Genomic DNA, 16,809 nt, shown 5'->3' on the forward strand with positions numbered 1-16,809 from the left:
ACTAGCATTCATAAATTATTATTTATATTTATTTATTTTTCATGGTTTTTTGTTTTTTAGAGTCAGGGTCTTTGTCACCTAAGCTGGAGTATAGTGATGTGATCAGAGCTCACTGCAGCCTCAAACTCCTGGGCTCAAGTGATCCTCCTGCCTCAGCCTCCCGAGTAGCTGGGACTACCAGGCATTACCACACCTAATTTGTTTTTTATTTTTTGGTAGAGACCGACTCTTACTACTATGCTGCCCAGGCTGGTCTCAAATTCCTGATGTGAGCTACCACACCTGGCCTCTGAGACATTACTATTAACAAAAGCCAGGCCGGGTATGATGGCTCACGCTTGTAATCCCAGTACTTTGGGAGGCCAAGGTAGGCAGATCACGAGGTCAGGAGATTGAGACCATCCTGGCTAACATGGTAAAACCCCATCTCTACTAAAATACAAAACTTAGCTGGGCATGGTGGCGGGGCCTGTAGTCCCAGCTACTCGGGAGGCTGAGGCAGGAGAATGGCGTGAACCCAGGAGGCGGAGCTTGCAGTGAGCCGAGATCATGCCACTGCACTCCAGCCTGGGCGACAGAGCGAGACTCAGTCTCAAACACACACACACACACACACACACACACACACACAGCCTCTACTTTATTCCATTTCCTTAGTTTTCAACCTAATATCCTTTTTCTATTCCAGGACCCCATCCAAGATACCATATTAGCATAACTTACAATGTCTCTTAAGACTCTTCTTGGTTGTGACAGTTTATCAGAACCTTACTGTTTCTTATGACCTTAATAGCACTGAGGCAAGTATGTTGTTGAAGTCCCTTAATTAAGGTTTGTCTGATGTCTTTCTCATGATTGGACTATGTCTATGGTTTTTTTGGGAGGAATGCCACAAAGATAAAGTGCCATACTCATCACATAACAGCAACATCCATATTATCAACATGACTTATCACCAATGATGTTAACTTTGATCACTGATGGAAGTACTGTTTATTCAACTTTTCCATTCTGAAGTTACTCTTTTTTCCTCCTTTTTAAGCTGTACACTTTGGACAAGAAACCATGTGTGGCCGACACTGAATATGTGAGAGGTAGGCTCCAGCTCCTTGCAGGATTTATGAGAACTACCTGGAATTCTGCTAAACAGATTTTTCAATTCTACCTCATATATTTGTTTATTCAATCATTATTTCTATCCCTACACATTCAAATCTTTTTTATATTTTGGGTTATAATTCAATACTCTTTATTCTGCTGTTCAAAGCAACCCATCTTTGGTGCTTGGAAACTCCTTGAGTTGGCTCTCATGTCTGTTTAACACACTCCCATTACTGTGATTTATTTTGTTGTGTTTTCTGAGCACTCTCTTACTTCTTGGCACTACAACATGCTCCAGGCTCATCATGTATATTTCTTGCTGGAGTCCTAGAATTTGCCATTTCTCCAAAGAGCCTTGGTTTCTTTTATTGGGAAATGGAATTAGAAACCAAGATCTGGGTGTTAGGTGTATTTGTTGCTCCCGGGGTTTATTCTTAGAGCAGAAATGTACCCTGGGTTTTAGTAAATGCAGAATGTCAGGTATCCACCATTTACAGTATCAAACTGAATAGTTTCATGGTGCGGGGTAAAACAAAAATCGCATGTTTCACCTATTAAACCTCACCCCAGAACCTCTGGTAACAATGATTTGTTTACCATGTCCATGGTTTTGTCTTTACCAGAAAGTTATAAAGTTGCAGCATGCAGTAGATAGCCTTTTCAGACTACCTTCTTTCCTTAGCAATATGCATTGACTATTCATCCATGTTTTATGTATAGTTCATTGTTTTATATTGCTAAGATGTAACAGAGCTTGTTTATTCATTCACTTACTGAAGGACATTTTCTTTGTTTCCAGTTTGGGGAATTATGAATAAAGCTGTGACAAACATTCCAGTGCAGGGTTTTCTAAGTTCGTAAGTTTTCATATCAGTTGGGTAAATACCTATAGCTTGCTGGATTGTATGGTAAAACTATGTTTAACTTTGTAGGAAACTGCAAAAGTGTCTTCCAAAGTGCCTGTACTATTTTACATTCTCATAAGCAATGTATGAGAGTCCTTGTTGCTCTGCATCCTCCCTATTAATGGTATTGTCAGTTTTTGGTATGTAGTATTTGCTCTACCTCCTCCCTATTAATGGTATTGTCACACACCAATGACTGTGTGATAGTATCTTGTACTAATTTGCAACTCTCTACCAACATGTGATGTTGAACATCTTTTCTTATATACATTTTCCCTCTGCATATCTTTAGTGAGCTATGTATTCAGATCTTTTGGTCATTTTTAAAATCAGCTTGTTGGTTTTCTTACTGTTGAGTTGTAAGTGTTCTTTCTATATTATGGATACAAGTCCTTTATCAGATTTGTATTTTGTGTTCTCCCAGACTCTGGCTTGGCTTTGCTTTTTCTTCATAGTGTCTTTTGCATAGCTCAAGTTTTAATTTTAATTAAGTGTAACTTAAGATTTTTTTCATGCATTATGTTTTTGGTGTTGTATATATCAACTAACACATTACCAAATATAAGATTCCATAGATTTTTTTCTAGATTTTATACTTTTGCATTTCACATTTAGGTCTATTATTCATTTGAGGTTTTTTGTGACTTATGCAAGGTCTATGCTTAAGTTCATATTTTTACATTGGATGTTCAACTGTTCTATCACTATTTGTTGAAAAGTTATCCTTTCTCCATTTAGTCATTTTTGTGCCCTTGTCAAGGGTGGACTGAATTTGTGTAAGTCACTCAACTGTTTTTCAAAAAGGCTCAGGAAGGTTTAACTTGAAACCAACAGCCACTTGACAGTGGCAGGTCAATGCCATCACTACTGTATGTAGGTCAAATGAAGAATGTTACATAGTCGTAATGGAGGTAGGCTATGTACAGAACACCCTGCATCTCCTAAACGGTTTATAACCACTGATTAATCCTCTGCGAGTATAGGCAGGCCTCATTAGCTCTGGTAACAAGAAAAGACAGTGTTAGATTGACAAAGCTAAGGTTGAGAAAGAGAGATTAGAGCAGAAGAGCTATAAAAAGGATGGAAAGTACCATGCCCACGAACTTTGTAGATGGATCATGTTTTATTGTTTTTTTTTTTTTGCTTTTTTTTGTTTTTTAACAAATACCTACCATCTTTTCATTTTCTTCCCATGTTCTACACTCCCTCAAATTAGGAGGCATAAGATATTTAAATTCGAATGAGAGCTTTCTACTCTAGCTCCCAATGATGTGTATTTCTTATTAAAACTGTGTGATTATTTTGTATTTTACCAGTTCATGCCCGTATAGTGTTGAGGCCTATTTTATCAGAACTGAAATAGCTCGTGATTAGAGTTTACCTAAAATATGCAAACCAAGACAAGGTCAAAGCAACCTTTCTTTCAGAGGGTCCTGTGGGGGATCAGATGGTATACATTGTGATTCATTTTCATTCTTCTTCTGCATGTTTACCCGTGATGGTCAGGGAACACAAAATACAAGCCTCTCAATGGAGTCAGCCTATAAAATGTGAAACCCCCTAATGTCAAATTGGAATCAACACATCACAAGCCTGTCATTAAATTGGCTTCACAAAATAAAAGCAAGAAAAAAGACAAATGAAATTACCACAGATAATACAGAATTGAAGTGGATGACGCTGAAGTTTAGAAGACAGGTTGTCTTCTGAGGACCAAAGTATAAATGCAGTTTTTAAATTAGGCCATGGAGAGAAACTCTTAGATTATTCCATTGCTGGTGCCCTCGGAAGCCTGCACAGCTTTCCTGTGAAATATGCAATGTAAAACAGGGAATGCAGAGTAGTTGATCCCATCTTTGTGTTAATCAGTCTTCAATCTAGAGAGTGCGTGATCACTTACGAAAATGGCATTCTGCTGAATCACCAGCCCTGCCTATTACATTCACCCTGCTCATGTATAAAGCCAGAACAACTGAACAACAAGCAGCAAATAAATTTCAATAATCAGATTTATTGTCCTATTTCAATACAAATCACAGTCTATTAAGAATAATGCACTCTAGCCCAGGTTCTGACAGTCAAAAATGCTGATTTAAGAAGAGAATTGTGTTCCTAATTTAATTCATTCATTTGCATCTCTCTCTTCTAAGTATGATATAATTCAGGCTTACTGATCATAGCTGGTAATCACTCCTGTTTTCTGGCTAAAAATGTGCTTTTTTAAAAATTACAATTCTACCTATTTATGTGAGGATTTTTATATATTATGGTTCTAGGATGAATGGCTATTAGATGACAATAATGAAAGGCAAGGTTTATCCAAGTGGCCTCTGAAATTATCCCCTACATTTTCAAAATGATGCACCTGTACTACAAGGAGCATCATAGAATCCAAGCACATTTTCCATAACTAGTGATATGACTTGGACCATTTACACCTTTTGTCAGCACTGTTTTCTGATTTCAACGTAGTACAACCCATTGAATGTTAGAACTCAGGGATCTTGACAGTTTCTTCTTTTTAATCATTATTACATCAAAGGCAAACAGAATTCAGTTCCTTCAAAATTAGACATTTTTACCTTATGTCCTAGCTTTCTGTTATTCCACCTCACTTTTGTACTTGGTAAAATAAACAGATCACACTGTAGATGCTGACATGCTTCTATCATATATTACGATATTTTGGGTGTATTTTTTAGTTGAAAAAGTGACCATATTTTGTAAAATTAGACACAACCAGGAGTTTAAATTGGATTCAATGTGTGTATGTTTTCTTCTGAATGATTCCTTTTTCTCTGGGCCCTGCCTCAAACAAGAAACCCTTAAAGAGTAGTGAAAGCTATGGACACAGATTTTGTGAAGTTTCATATGAGTTAAGGAGTGCCTTCATTTCACCCTTCAAATTTTGACAGCGACTATTTTTATAAAGAAATTAATTCAGCACTTCCAAACATCTTCACGTTGCATCATAATATGTATCACACCACGATGACAAACATTGACTCTATTTCTAGTAAAGACAAACATGCACAATTTCCATCTCAAGTGAAATCTTGAAAAGGGATGGAAACTTCTCAGAGAAAGACATAATAATAAGCCACCTTGTATTCTTAAGAATGCAGAATTTCAAAATGAGACATTTCTGAGCTACCTCTCACAAGCAATTTTTTTTTTTTTTTTTAGCTGCAGGGCACCCCAGTAGAAGTTAAAAATAGATTACACTTCTATTCATTTAAAAGAAGGACACTAATGTGAGCACTGTAGCTTTCTGCATTTCAGTAAAAATCAGAAATGATCTGCAGCCCAGTGAATAAAGTTGATTCACTTAGAGAACAGCAGCATTTCTCTCCTAACCTAGCTTTTGAAAGCCAGCCTGAAACAGCCCTTGCCTACAAAATTGCAGAGGAATTACTCTCAATTACAGGCTTCTTCTGTCTGTTAAAAAGTAGAGCTGGTGATCAGTCTGACCTTTTTTCTCTGACAAGTCAAAGAAATGAAAGGAAAAAAAAATCTGACAGGTGTTCAATTTAGAAGCTGGGGTGGGGAAAGAGGAAAAGAAAAGAAAAGCTTGTATTATCTAACTAGATCTCAGGATTTTTTTTTTTTTTTTTTTTATTTTTTCTTTTTTTTTAAAAGTTCCTTTTCAGTGAATAAATTGCATGTGGCAATGTAATTTTGCTTAAACTCACTCACTTAATGTTTTAATTTGAGTATCATTTACGGAAATCTTCCCACAATCAATCATTCAGCCTTTTAGTTTCATACTTTAGGGCAATTCTGCTGAATGCTACAACTTTGCCCTACTCTGCTCTTCCTTCCTTCTTATAAGTAGATTACAAATGACCACAGAAGAATGACTTTTCTGGTTCCCTGCATTTGCTATATTTTTTGCAAGACATGGCTTGTAAACACCAGCCTCCACATTTTATCTGACAATGCCATCATTACAGAATTCACTAGAATTTGGTTGGCACTGGTATTATTTGAATGTGAATGTTTCAGAAATGACATGAATCGTTTTTCAGCTCTCTGACATTTACCCATGTTTTTTCATTTCAAAAGAGTAACTACTTTGCTCAGGACTGAAAAAGTTGTTCTGATGAAAGTTAAATTCTAAAACATTCTGTATTCTTCGGAGTTGGTTGGTTAGGTTCTTGATAATCCAGCACTTGTTCAGCAAAACTACTAATTAGAGGTGAAAGCCATGTATGCATTGAACAGTTAGCTCTTCAAGCTTCAAAGAGAGAAGAAGGACCAAAGGATGCTCTTTCCCTTAGGAACCCATCTGACCTGCATTTAGGCCAGTTAATGATGACTTCCATTCAGCTTTGAAACATGTGTCTTTTAAGTCAGCTACTTCTCAGTAGGGAAAAAGTATTTTGAGAATTAATCACTCTCAAACATCATACAGAAGCCAACCAGTTAAAATACCACAATCCTAAACAGACCTGCAAACAACATTTGGAAAGTTGAATTGTGATTGACTGATGACATCACAGACCAAAATAACATCCCACATTCACTTCTTGCTCTGCTATTTTTGTTTCCTTCAGAACAGTCAGAACTGCTTTTCTGAGATGGCTGAGACAGTTTTCTCAGAAGTGACACAGTGAAATAGCTAATGGCCAGAGAATGGGAGTGAGATTAGACCAGAAAAAAAAGAGAAAAACTAAAAGAAAAAAGGTGGAAAAGGACAAACGTCATGTACACATACCCCTAAAAGGTGGCCAAAAGATAGCTATAGTAAAAATACTAAGGGAGGGCAGGGCGTGGTGGCTCTCACCTGTAATCCCAGCACTTTGGGAGGCCGAGGCAGGCAGATCATCTGAGGTCAGGAGTTTAAGACCAGCCCGGCCAACAAGGTGAAACCCTGTCTCTACTAAAAATACAAAAATTAGCTGGGCATGGTAGTGCACACCTGTAGTCCCAACTACTTGGGGAACTGAGGGAGGAGAATTGCTTAAATCCAGAAGGTGGAGGTTGCAGTGAGCTGAGACTGCACCATTGCACTCCAGCCTAGGCAACAAAGTGAGACTCCATCTCAAAAAAACTAAGGGAGATTTTGAAGTTATGTCTTTTTCCTGTGACTGGGAGGCCCTGGGAAGCTAAAAATATTTCATTGAACATCTGCTTTTCTTCCAGGAGGTAGAGTATTCCTGATACTTCCTTCTAATTTAAGTGAGGTGGTATCCCACAACAACAACAGCAACAACAAATGGTTCCTTCCTCTAAAGAGTCAGCCAGCAATGATCAAGAAAACAGCACAGTGGTATACACTATACAGCTTTGGTACCAATGCCAACAACCCAAGTATTAAAAATTAAGAACAGAATTTATACCCAAATAATGCTTAAACAACATGTTTTATTAAAAGCTATAGCAAAAGGGATGCAATAAAATTTTTGAAATAAAAATAGCAATATTTTCTGCTTTAATAACCAACTGTTGACTAGTCTTGTACTTAGAAAATGGCAAGGTGTCACCTAGTGAATTACTCAAAAATCTCTCTAACTAGAAAGAGTAAAAGCAGTATTTCAAGTCCGCTGACCTGAAATGAATATACCATATGAACATAATGGCAATGTACATTGCTCACATACAAAAACACATCGTAAAGCTGTAGTGATTAGAAGGGCACAGTGACCAAAGCACGATCCTCCCCTCCAGAAACAGACTCAAACACACAGAAAAGTAGTATTTTTTATATGACATTACAAATTCATGAGGCAAGATGAATTAATCAACAAATGTTATTATGGGAAACTGAGGACATTGAAAAGAATAAATGTGAACCCTACCTCACACTTTATCCCAAATAAATTAGAGACAGATTAAAGATTAAAAATTTTAAAAATACAAGTGTTTCGTTTAAAACATAAAGCATTGAAAACAGCAAAATAATTTAAAATACTTTTAAAAGTTATTTTAAACATTTTACAGTGGGAGAAACCCAAAAGAAAAGACTAACAAAGCCAATTACATAAAAAGAAAAGTTCAGATAATACAAACCAAACAGAAAACAAACCAAAACACCTACAATCAAAAAAATAAAGGTAAAGGGCTGGGGTGGTGGCTCACGCCTGTAATCCCAGCACTTTTGGAGACTGAGGTGGGCGGATTACTTGAGGCCAGGAGTTCAAGACCAGCCTGGCAAACATGGTGAAACCCTGTCTCTACCAAAACTATAAATATAAAAATTAGCAAGGCGTGGTGGTGGGCACCTGTAATCCCAGCTACTCAGGAGGCTGAGGTAAGAGAATCACTTGAGCCCGGGAGGCGGAGGTTGCAGTGAGCCGAGTTTGCATCACTGCACTCCAGCCTGGGTGTGCAAGACTCTGTCTCAAAAAAAAAAAAAAAAAAGAAAGAAAGAAAAGCTAAAGGATAGGCAATAGTTGAATGGTCTTTGAAATAGGTAAACTGAGGGCTGCCAAAAGCCCTAAAGCAAGCAGACAAATGCAGATGTAGGTTTAGGACTCAACATCAATGCTGTGGCTGGAGACATGGGGTATGGCAGATGCCTTTCATGAAAGCCAAGAGAGACTCATCTCCCTAACTCCCAAATGACTATGGAGGAATTTCCACTCTGTGACTCTACTTCTCCTCTATGGGTGGACACCTAGCCAGGGGTAAGCATCTCATCTGTGAACAATCAACACAGAGGCTGGGTTGAGCCATGGTCTCTACAGGGCATTCAGAAGTAAGTGGGATTTCCAAGTGCAATTAGCAGAGTTGCCTGAATCTCATATTTGACACCTTTAGCCTACATGCTGCTTACCTACCCAGGATCTGAACTTCTGGATATGTATCTTTATTTCACCCCACACTCTGAGTCCTAACCTTCTACCCTCTAAAATGATTCCACCACCGTCCATGAAAGCAGAACTGATAACTACAGGCTGCGTGACTCATGTTTCGTTTTGACTTTTTGTAACCACAATCCACATTAAGAGCTTTTTCAATGTTGTATGAACTTCATAATTTTGAATGACACAAGTTTCTACTGAAGTGATTGGTCTGCCACGTCCACTGCCAGTGAAAGAATATTCTCTCTGTGTTTTTAAAATAATTCATTCTAAATGACACTGGGGTAAGATGACCGAAAACTAAAGGGATGACATTTTGCTTAAAAGGTAGAATTGTAAACACCAGCCTGCACTCAAGAAAATGGAGATTTCTTAAAATTTAAAATCCTCAACTATGAGGAGGATAATTAACAAAACACACTTCAGAAGTATGAACACTTAAAATGCACTTAGTCACTTTACAAGAACTACTGTAATCGTTCCCAAGCCTAAATGCAGGTGTGAGTATAATCACTGACCAGTTGCAGCAACACTGCTGCTGAGAACGGACGTGCATCAGGCCACATGCCAAGGGACAGAGCTGGTCTCAGCACCCTTAGGTCTCAAGGCATATAAGAGCCAATGTTCAGGCTGTAAAGGTCTGGGCATATGTCTTCCCAGGCTAACAGAGGAGGAGACACTGAGACTCTACATCAATTTCCCAGTAATATTCTGCAAAGTGATAATGAATTTCTAAAAGAAAACTAAATAAAAATATCATTTAGTTGGCTAAAGAGCTTCCAAAAGAAAGGCCTCAGACCATTTCAAAAAGGAAATGGACAACTCTCAAACACAGCCACATAGATGAGGCAGAAAAGAAGAAATATGCAGACCTATGACCATGGCCTTGACAAGTCATTTTATAGAAAGGTAAGATCCAAGTCTTGAGGCACTTGCTCAAGCATTCAAATATTTCTGGGGCCAATCAAGTGCTGGCTGTGGAGATGCCAGACCCTGAAAACAGTCTAGTGGGGGACACAGGCTTTCACATATATGACTGTAGCACAGTGTGATATGTCCAGTGTCAGGGGCCAGTACTGAGAATGTGGGGGCAAGAAAGGAAGGAGAGACTCCTCACATCTCAGCCAAAGTGGTTCAGGAAAACATCCCAGGAAAAGAGGTGTTTGATATGGGTGTTAAAAAAAATGGGCTCATTTTCCAATCTAAAGAACTTGAAAGTGTCATGTGACACAAATATGAAGGCATCCAATGATCATGGATTGGAAGCATATCATGAAATTGACCATAACCTGATTATCCAAAGCAATCTACATATTCAATGCAATTCCTATCAAAACACCAATAGCATTTTGTTTTCACAGAAATAAAAAAAAATCCTAAAATTCATATGGAACCAAAAAGAGCCCAAATAGCCAAAGAAATCCTAAATGAAACAAATCTGGAGGCATCACATTGCCCGACTTCAAATTATACTACAAAGCAATAGTAACCAAGACAGCATGGTACTGGTATAAAAGTAGATTTACAGGCCAATGGAACAGAATAGGGAACCTAGAAATAAAGCTAAATACTTAGGACTAAGTGATCTGAAACAAAGCATTAAAAAATATAAATTGGGGAAAGGACATTCTATTCAATAAATGGTACTGGGAAACCTGGATAGCCACATGTAGAAGAATTAAACTGGATCCTTATCTCTCACCATATACAAAAAATCAACTCAAAAGGGATTAAAGACCTAAATCTAAGACACGAAACCATAAAAATCTTAGAAGAAAACCTAGGAAAAACTCTTCTGGATATTGGCCTAGGCAAACAATTTATGACTAAGACTTCAAAGCACATGAAACAAAAACAAAACTGAATAAATGATAAATTAAACTAAAAAGCTTCTGCACAGCAAAAGAAACAATCATCACAGTAAACAAACAGCCCACAGAATGGGAGAAAATATTTGCAAACTATGCATCTGACAAAGGACTAATATCCAGAATCTGCTAGGAACTCAAACAAATCAGCAAGGATAAAAAACACATAATCACATTTTAAAAATGGGCAAAGGACGTGAACAGACCTTCCTCAAAAGAAGATATACAAGTGGCCAACAAACATGAAAAAAATGGTCAACATCACTAATCATCAGGGAAATGCAAATTAAAACCACAGTGAGGGCTGGGCGTGGTGGCTCACACCTGTAATCCCAGCACTTTAGGAGGCTGAGGTGGGTGGATCACCTGAGGTTAGGAGTTCTAGACCAGCCTGGCCAACATGGTGAAACCCTGTCTCAACTAAAAATACAAAAGTTAGCTGGGCATAGTGGCAGGGAGCTGTAATCCCAGCTACCCAGTGGGCTGAGGCAGAAGAATCGCTTGAACCCAGGAGGTGAAGTTGCAGTGAGCCGAGATCACGCCATTGCACTCCAGCCTAGGGGACAAGATTGAGACTTTGTCTCAAAAAAACAAAAACAAACAAACAAAAAACCACAGTAAGGCATCACTTTACCCCTCCAGAATGGTCATTCTTAAAAAGTCCATAAACAATAGATGTTGACATGGATGTGGTGAAAAGGAAACATTTACACACTTCTGGTGGGAATGTAAATTAGTACAACCTTTATGGAAAACAATACAGTGATTTCTCAAAGAATTAAAAGTTGACCTCGCATTCTATCCAGCGATCCCAATACTGGGTTTCTACCCAAACCCTAACCCTAACCCTAACCCTAACCCTAACCCTAACCCTAACCCTAACCCAAAGGAAAGTAAGTCATGAGATTAAATAAAAAAACACCTGCACACATATGTTTATTGCAACACAATTCACAACTGAAAAGACATAGAACCAACCTAAGTGACCATAAACCAATAAGTGGATAAGGAAAATGTGAGATATATATATCTATATATATATATATATATATATATATATATGTGTATGTGTGTGTGTGTGTCTATATGTGTATATGTGTGTGTGTGTGTGTGTGTGTGTGTGCGCGCGCACACCATAGAATACTACTCAATCATAAACAAGAAACAAATAATGTTGTTTGCAGCAATTTTCACGGAACTGGAGGCCATTATTCTAAGTGAAGTAACTCAGGAAAGGAAAACCAAATACCAAGTGTTCTCACACATACAGAGGAGCTAAGCTATGGGTATGCAAAGCCATACAGAGTGTTTTAATGGACACTGGAGACTCAGAAGGGAGGATGTAAGGGGCGTGGGAGATTTTTAAAAACTACATATTGGGTACCATGTGCACAACTCAGGTGATGAATACACCAAAATTTCAGACTTGACTCCTATACAATTCATTCACATAACCAAAAACTACTTGTACCCCTAAAGCTATTGAAATTTGTTTAAATGAAAAAAAACTTGATAGTGATACAGTTTTAATCAACCAATTACTGAGGATGGACATATTAGTTTATTATTGCCTCTGTCACAAATTACTACATACTTAGGGCTTGAAACAACACATAGTTATCCTATAGCTTTGCAAGTCAGAAGTCTGAAATGGCTCTCACTGGAATAAAACCAAAAGTCAGCAGGGCTATGTTCCCCCTGGGGTTCTAGATCAGAATCCATTTCCTCACCTTGTCCAGCTTCTAGGGGAAGCCCACATTCCTTGCCTTATGGTGCCTTCCCACATCTTCAAAGCCAGAAACATCAGGTCAAGTCTTGCTCACACCACATCACTCAGACCTCTGCATCCCTCATCACACCTTCTCTCACTCTGACTCGCTTGCCTCCGTCTTTCATTTATAAGGACCTTTGTGAATACATTGGACCTACCTGAATAATACCAGATAATCCCCCTATCTCGAGATCCTTAACTTAATCACATCTGCAAAGTTCCTTTGGTCATGAAAGGTAACATTCACAGGTGTTGGGGATTAGAATTAATACTCCTTCGGGGGACCATTACTCCACCTACCAAAGTGGGTTAGGGACCACACACCAGCCCTAAGTGCAGACGGAAGCAGCAATGGCCTAGGATGTGTGACATACATACATATAAACATATATACAGACATACATATATGTTACATATATTACACATATATACGTGCACACACATATCCATTACAGAGATGGTATCATACATATGTACAATATATACATACTATGATAGTAAATGTTTCATTTGTAAAAAAATAAATCAAGCAGGGTTATATTAGTCTCATTTCTTATACTTTGCTATGCTTTTGTGTGGGCAAAAAGCTGTATGGATCATGTGCTGGGGACCACAGGTAAGTACATACAGCCATGCAGAGACCCATGCATATAAACTCCATCCATCATGCATATTACTGCACCCCAAATAGATAGATCCATATATACATAGAGAGATACAAGAACTGCTTTTCAAGTCAGTGTTCCCCATAGTGTGGTACACATTCCGTTTACTAATTCAAACTTTAAAATTCTAAAAGCAGCATATTTGTTTAACACGCATTTAAAAATATATAACCATCATGTCAGTCATGATTTCATAAATGCTACAGCTTGGAACTATTCTGCCCATAGTAGTCCCTAGCCACATGTAGCTTTGTCCATGTAAAATGTGACTAGTCCAAACTGAGATGTGCTATAAGTGTAAAATACACACAAGATTTCATAGTATAAAAAAAACTCATTTAAAATTTCTTATTGGTTGCATGTTGAAATAATAGGATATAGTGGGTTAAATAAAATATATAATTAATTTCACCTGCTTCTTTAATATGACAACTAGAAAATCTCACATGTGCCTTGCATTATATTTCTTTTAACAGTACTAGATTAAAACAATGCCAAAGTAGTTGTGAAGTGAAAACAAAATAAGTTGAGCTAAAGTAAATATTAGCAAAGTCAGCATAAAGATATTACAAATATCTTGAAATTTCAAAGCTAATAACCGATGTTGGTAACACTATACAACATCCCTGGAAAATGGAATCCAGCTTTTGAATATTTTCTGGAAAGGGTATCTTACTACTTCTGAGGTTGTTCAATGTAGTGGTAGTGGGGGCCAAATGAAAAACATTTCTTCTTTGTATTGACTGGATATCTGAAAAACCTTTGTACATTTCTCTCCATTGGCCTTAGTTCATAAAGCACAGCACAAACCTACCCACTACTATCCATAACTAGCTGATTCTGGCCTTTTGAACCTTTAGTTTCAAGGCTCCCATGAAACTAACACAGCAGCTTTGTAACTTCACAAACTTGAAAGACCACATTGTTGGAGGAAGATTCTTACTGCAGGCCCTGGCATTCCCCATTGATGAGCTGAAATCAGTTATTATAAGGTTCTGTATACACCTTCCAATGATGGATAAAACAAATGGATATGCCTCACAGGCACAGCAGGAATTAAAAATACATTAGTTCAACGCAACTTCAGATCCGGGATTGAGGAACGTTTGGATGACTTTTTTTTCTTTTCCAATAAAGTTTAGATGAGGCAGGAATTCACTATAGAGTAGAGTTCTGAGACTCTCCAGGTCCAGTTCAGTACTTGGAGAGAAATCAAATACATCTTATCTTAGGTATGGCACTAACTTTCATCAAAAAATTATCATATGCTCAGTCACAAATGGTTATTGTAAAATCTTTATTAACCTAAGTGCATATAAAAATTGTGAGTTTCTAATACAAAGCAGTATTTGACTTTTAAATTTCATTTTAAGCTTGGCCCGTTCACTTGGAATGTGATTACAGAGTAAATTAAAAAGTAATCACATGTGAATTACATTTCCTCATGAATGTAATGACTTCAGGAGGCTGATTAATGTTAAGCAGTGCCTGTCCTACTGCATGCATACCTTCCCAGGTGAGATATGCAAGATAGCTGTCGTGAGTTGATTTAATTTTCTTTTACTGGTATTCCAGGGAGACTGCCTGAACACATAATAGGCTCAGCACGTTCATTAGGACTGAGGATGTTCTTCCCTTTGGTCTGTTCAAGTCCCACCTGCAAAATACCATCACTGTCAACTTACGGTTATGAGAAAAGCCCAAGGGAGGCGGTGCAGCTCTGGTACCATTTTCTACCTAGCCAAGTTTCAATTTCTCAATCTCTCTTTATATCTTTTTGGCAAATTCTTCATATTTGAATGGAATAATTCCAGAGAATCACTGAAAAATGCATTTGCACCAGTGTAAAGGTAACGAATTGTCTCACAAGGAATGAAGGCTTATTAATAATCTACAACAGTACTACTGCAGAGAACAAAATTTAAACTATAAATTTAAACTATGTGGAGCACAGGATCATTAACATATTTCCTCTCAGGTAATGGGGAATGTAGTAGTCTAAAATATTTACTCCTTTCTGTATAGTCAGGTGAAGGTATTGCTTTCTAAAGGAGTTGTCAGAGGAATCATGCTATTGTTAGAAGTGGAAAAGGCCTGCTGCTTCATTATTTCTGTGCAAAAGAAGAGTAAATACAGCGGATTTAGTAGCAAGCCAAGTAAAGCCAGGTACTAAAAATTACACTGGGTCAAGAGTTGGTCTTTATTCCTGTGATTCCCCAGTCCACTGGGTGGAACAATGAACCAGTAGAGCAGCCTGAGAACATGTTACATCATAATCTAGAACATATAGACTAGCTGATGTCATGAAACTGTCATACTATATGTGATGCTCTCTGACATCCCCTATTCTATAAAATTTCTTTTGTTTTTCTTTTTTAAGTTTGGTGAGACATACTAAATTGAATTCAAAATCCATCAATGACTCATGACCATCAGTTAGAAACATTTCGGACTGGGAACCTTTGGAATCACAGGAGTTGAGAGACTGCCAGCTTACTTCATTGTCATCTAATTGTGGGCCCTCAAAGGGCAATGCTCCAAATGTCATCTCTTCCCAGCTTTGTGTAGGTGGTGGGAAAATGAAGAGGGGTAATATGGAGAGAATTAATGTCAGGAGAATAAGACAGAAAGGGCCTACAATTCTGTAGTTTCTTCTAAGACTGGCTTCAGGATTCCTCTGAGTTTAATATTTCTGTTATGTTTTTATCCTGAGATATGTAAATTTCCAGAACATTCAGGGTCAATTATAAGACTATTAGAAAGATTTTTATTTAAACATAAACTCAAAATCATTCAAGGATAAAGAAGAAATCTATGAGAACTCTTGAGTAGGTAACCTACAATTCTTCCGTGTTAAGGAGCGAGTAGAGAAAATTACTCTTGTGTTTCTAACTGGGAGTGTTAAACATAGGCGACTAAAAATGTGAAATATACCAATGTACAATATAACTCCATTGCTTTGAGATGGCAGATACTAATATTCTTTTGCTGTACCTTATCTAAACATTTTTAAGGCCTTTACTAACCCACTGTGTGATATTCAGAAGAGGGTGATCAAGAAAGTGAGTGACCTAGAGAACACATCATGGGATAACCAATAAACATAGACAAGGTAAGACTTGGGCACTAAGGATGGGATTAGGAACACAGTGTCTCCATCCAGAGGACACTACTGGGTCCAGGCTATCAAGGAGACACATTGGATTGTGGTGTTCCCTGAGGTGCTAATGAGAGTTCTGTTACCAACAGGACTGGGATAATCAATTCTCCTTCTCTGCATCCCTCCACTATTTTAGGGCCTGATGTTTGACAGTCACCTAATGAGCTAAATGAATTCTACAAATTCTGCTCTACCATGTTGGATTTGCTCCTGTGGATAATACTCAGCAGACCACTATAATTTCTAGCGTGTCAAAATCTACTTTTGATCTCCCCCTTCTCTAGGACATATCCCTGGCATTTTCCTACACAGGACCAAAATTACTTTTAGAAAATGTAATTTTGTATAAAATAGGAAAAGTAAATTATATCATTAAAATATGAAAAGGATCTTCTTCTAATAAGATCTGTCCTCTACAGGGCATCCATGCTTTGAACTTTAGGAACAGCATTAAACTGAAGCACCAGTGTCTTTCTTCTGGAATCAGAATTCTTTTGTTGCCTTTTTTGGGGAAAAAAAAAAAAAAAAAAAAA

The 16,809-nt window shown here is 37.7% G+C and overlaps 1 protein-coding gene and 1 long non-coding RNA gene across 8 annotated transcripts in view; one reads left to right on the forward strand and one right to left on the reverse strand.

Annotated features, from left to right (window-relative positions):
- The window catches only part of FHIT (fragile histidine triad diadenosine triphosphatase), a 1,104,604-nt gene that overhangs the window by 452,085 nt on the left and 635,710 nt on the right, over positions 1 to 16,809 (reverse strand). The gene's annotated exons all lie outside the window — the stretch shown is intronic.
- Positions 15,432 to 16,809, forward strand: part of LOC108543624 (uncharacterized) — a 23,576-nt gene continuing 22,198 nt past the window's right edge. For both annotated transcript variants that reach the window (XR_001889625.1, XR_001889624.1), the window contains exons 1-2: positions 15,432 to 15,680; positions 16,131 to 16,228. This is a non-coding gene — a long non-coding RNA (uncharacterized LOC108543624). The remainder of the gene's footprint in view (positions 15,681 to 16,130; positions 16,229 to 16,809) is intronic.

The sequence above is a fragment of the Rhinopithecus bieti genome, unplaced genomic scaffold (assembly GCF_001698545.2).
Source record: "Rhinopithecus bieti isolate Rb0 unplaced genomic scaffold, ASM169854v2 scaffold_21649, whole genome shotgun sequence".
NCBI lineage: Eukaryota > Metazoa > Chordata > Mammalia > Primates > Cercopithecidae > Rhinopithecus > Rhinopithecus bieti.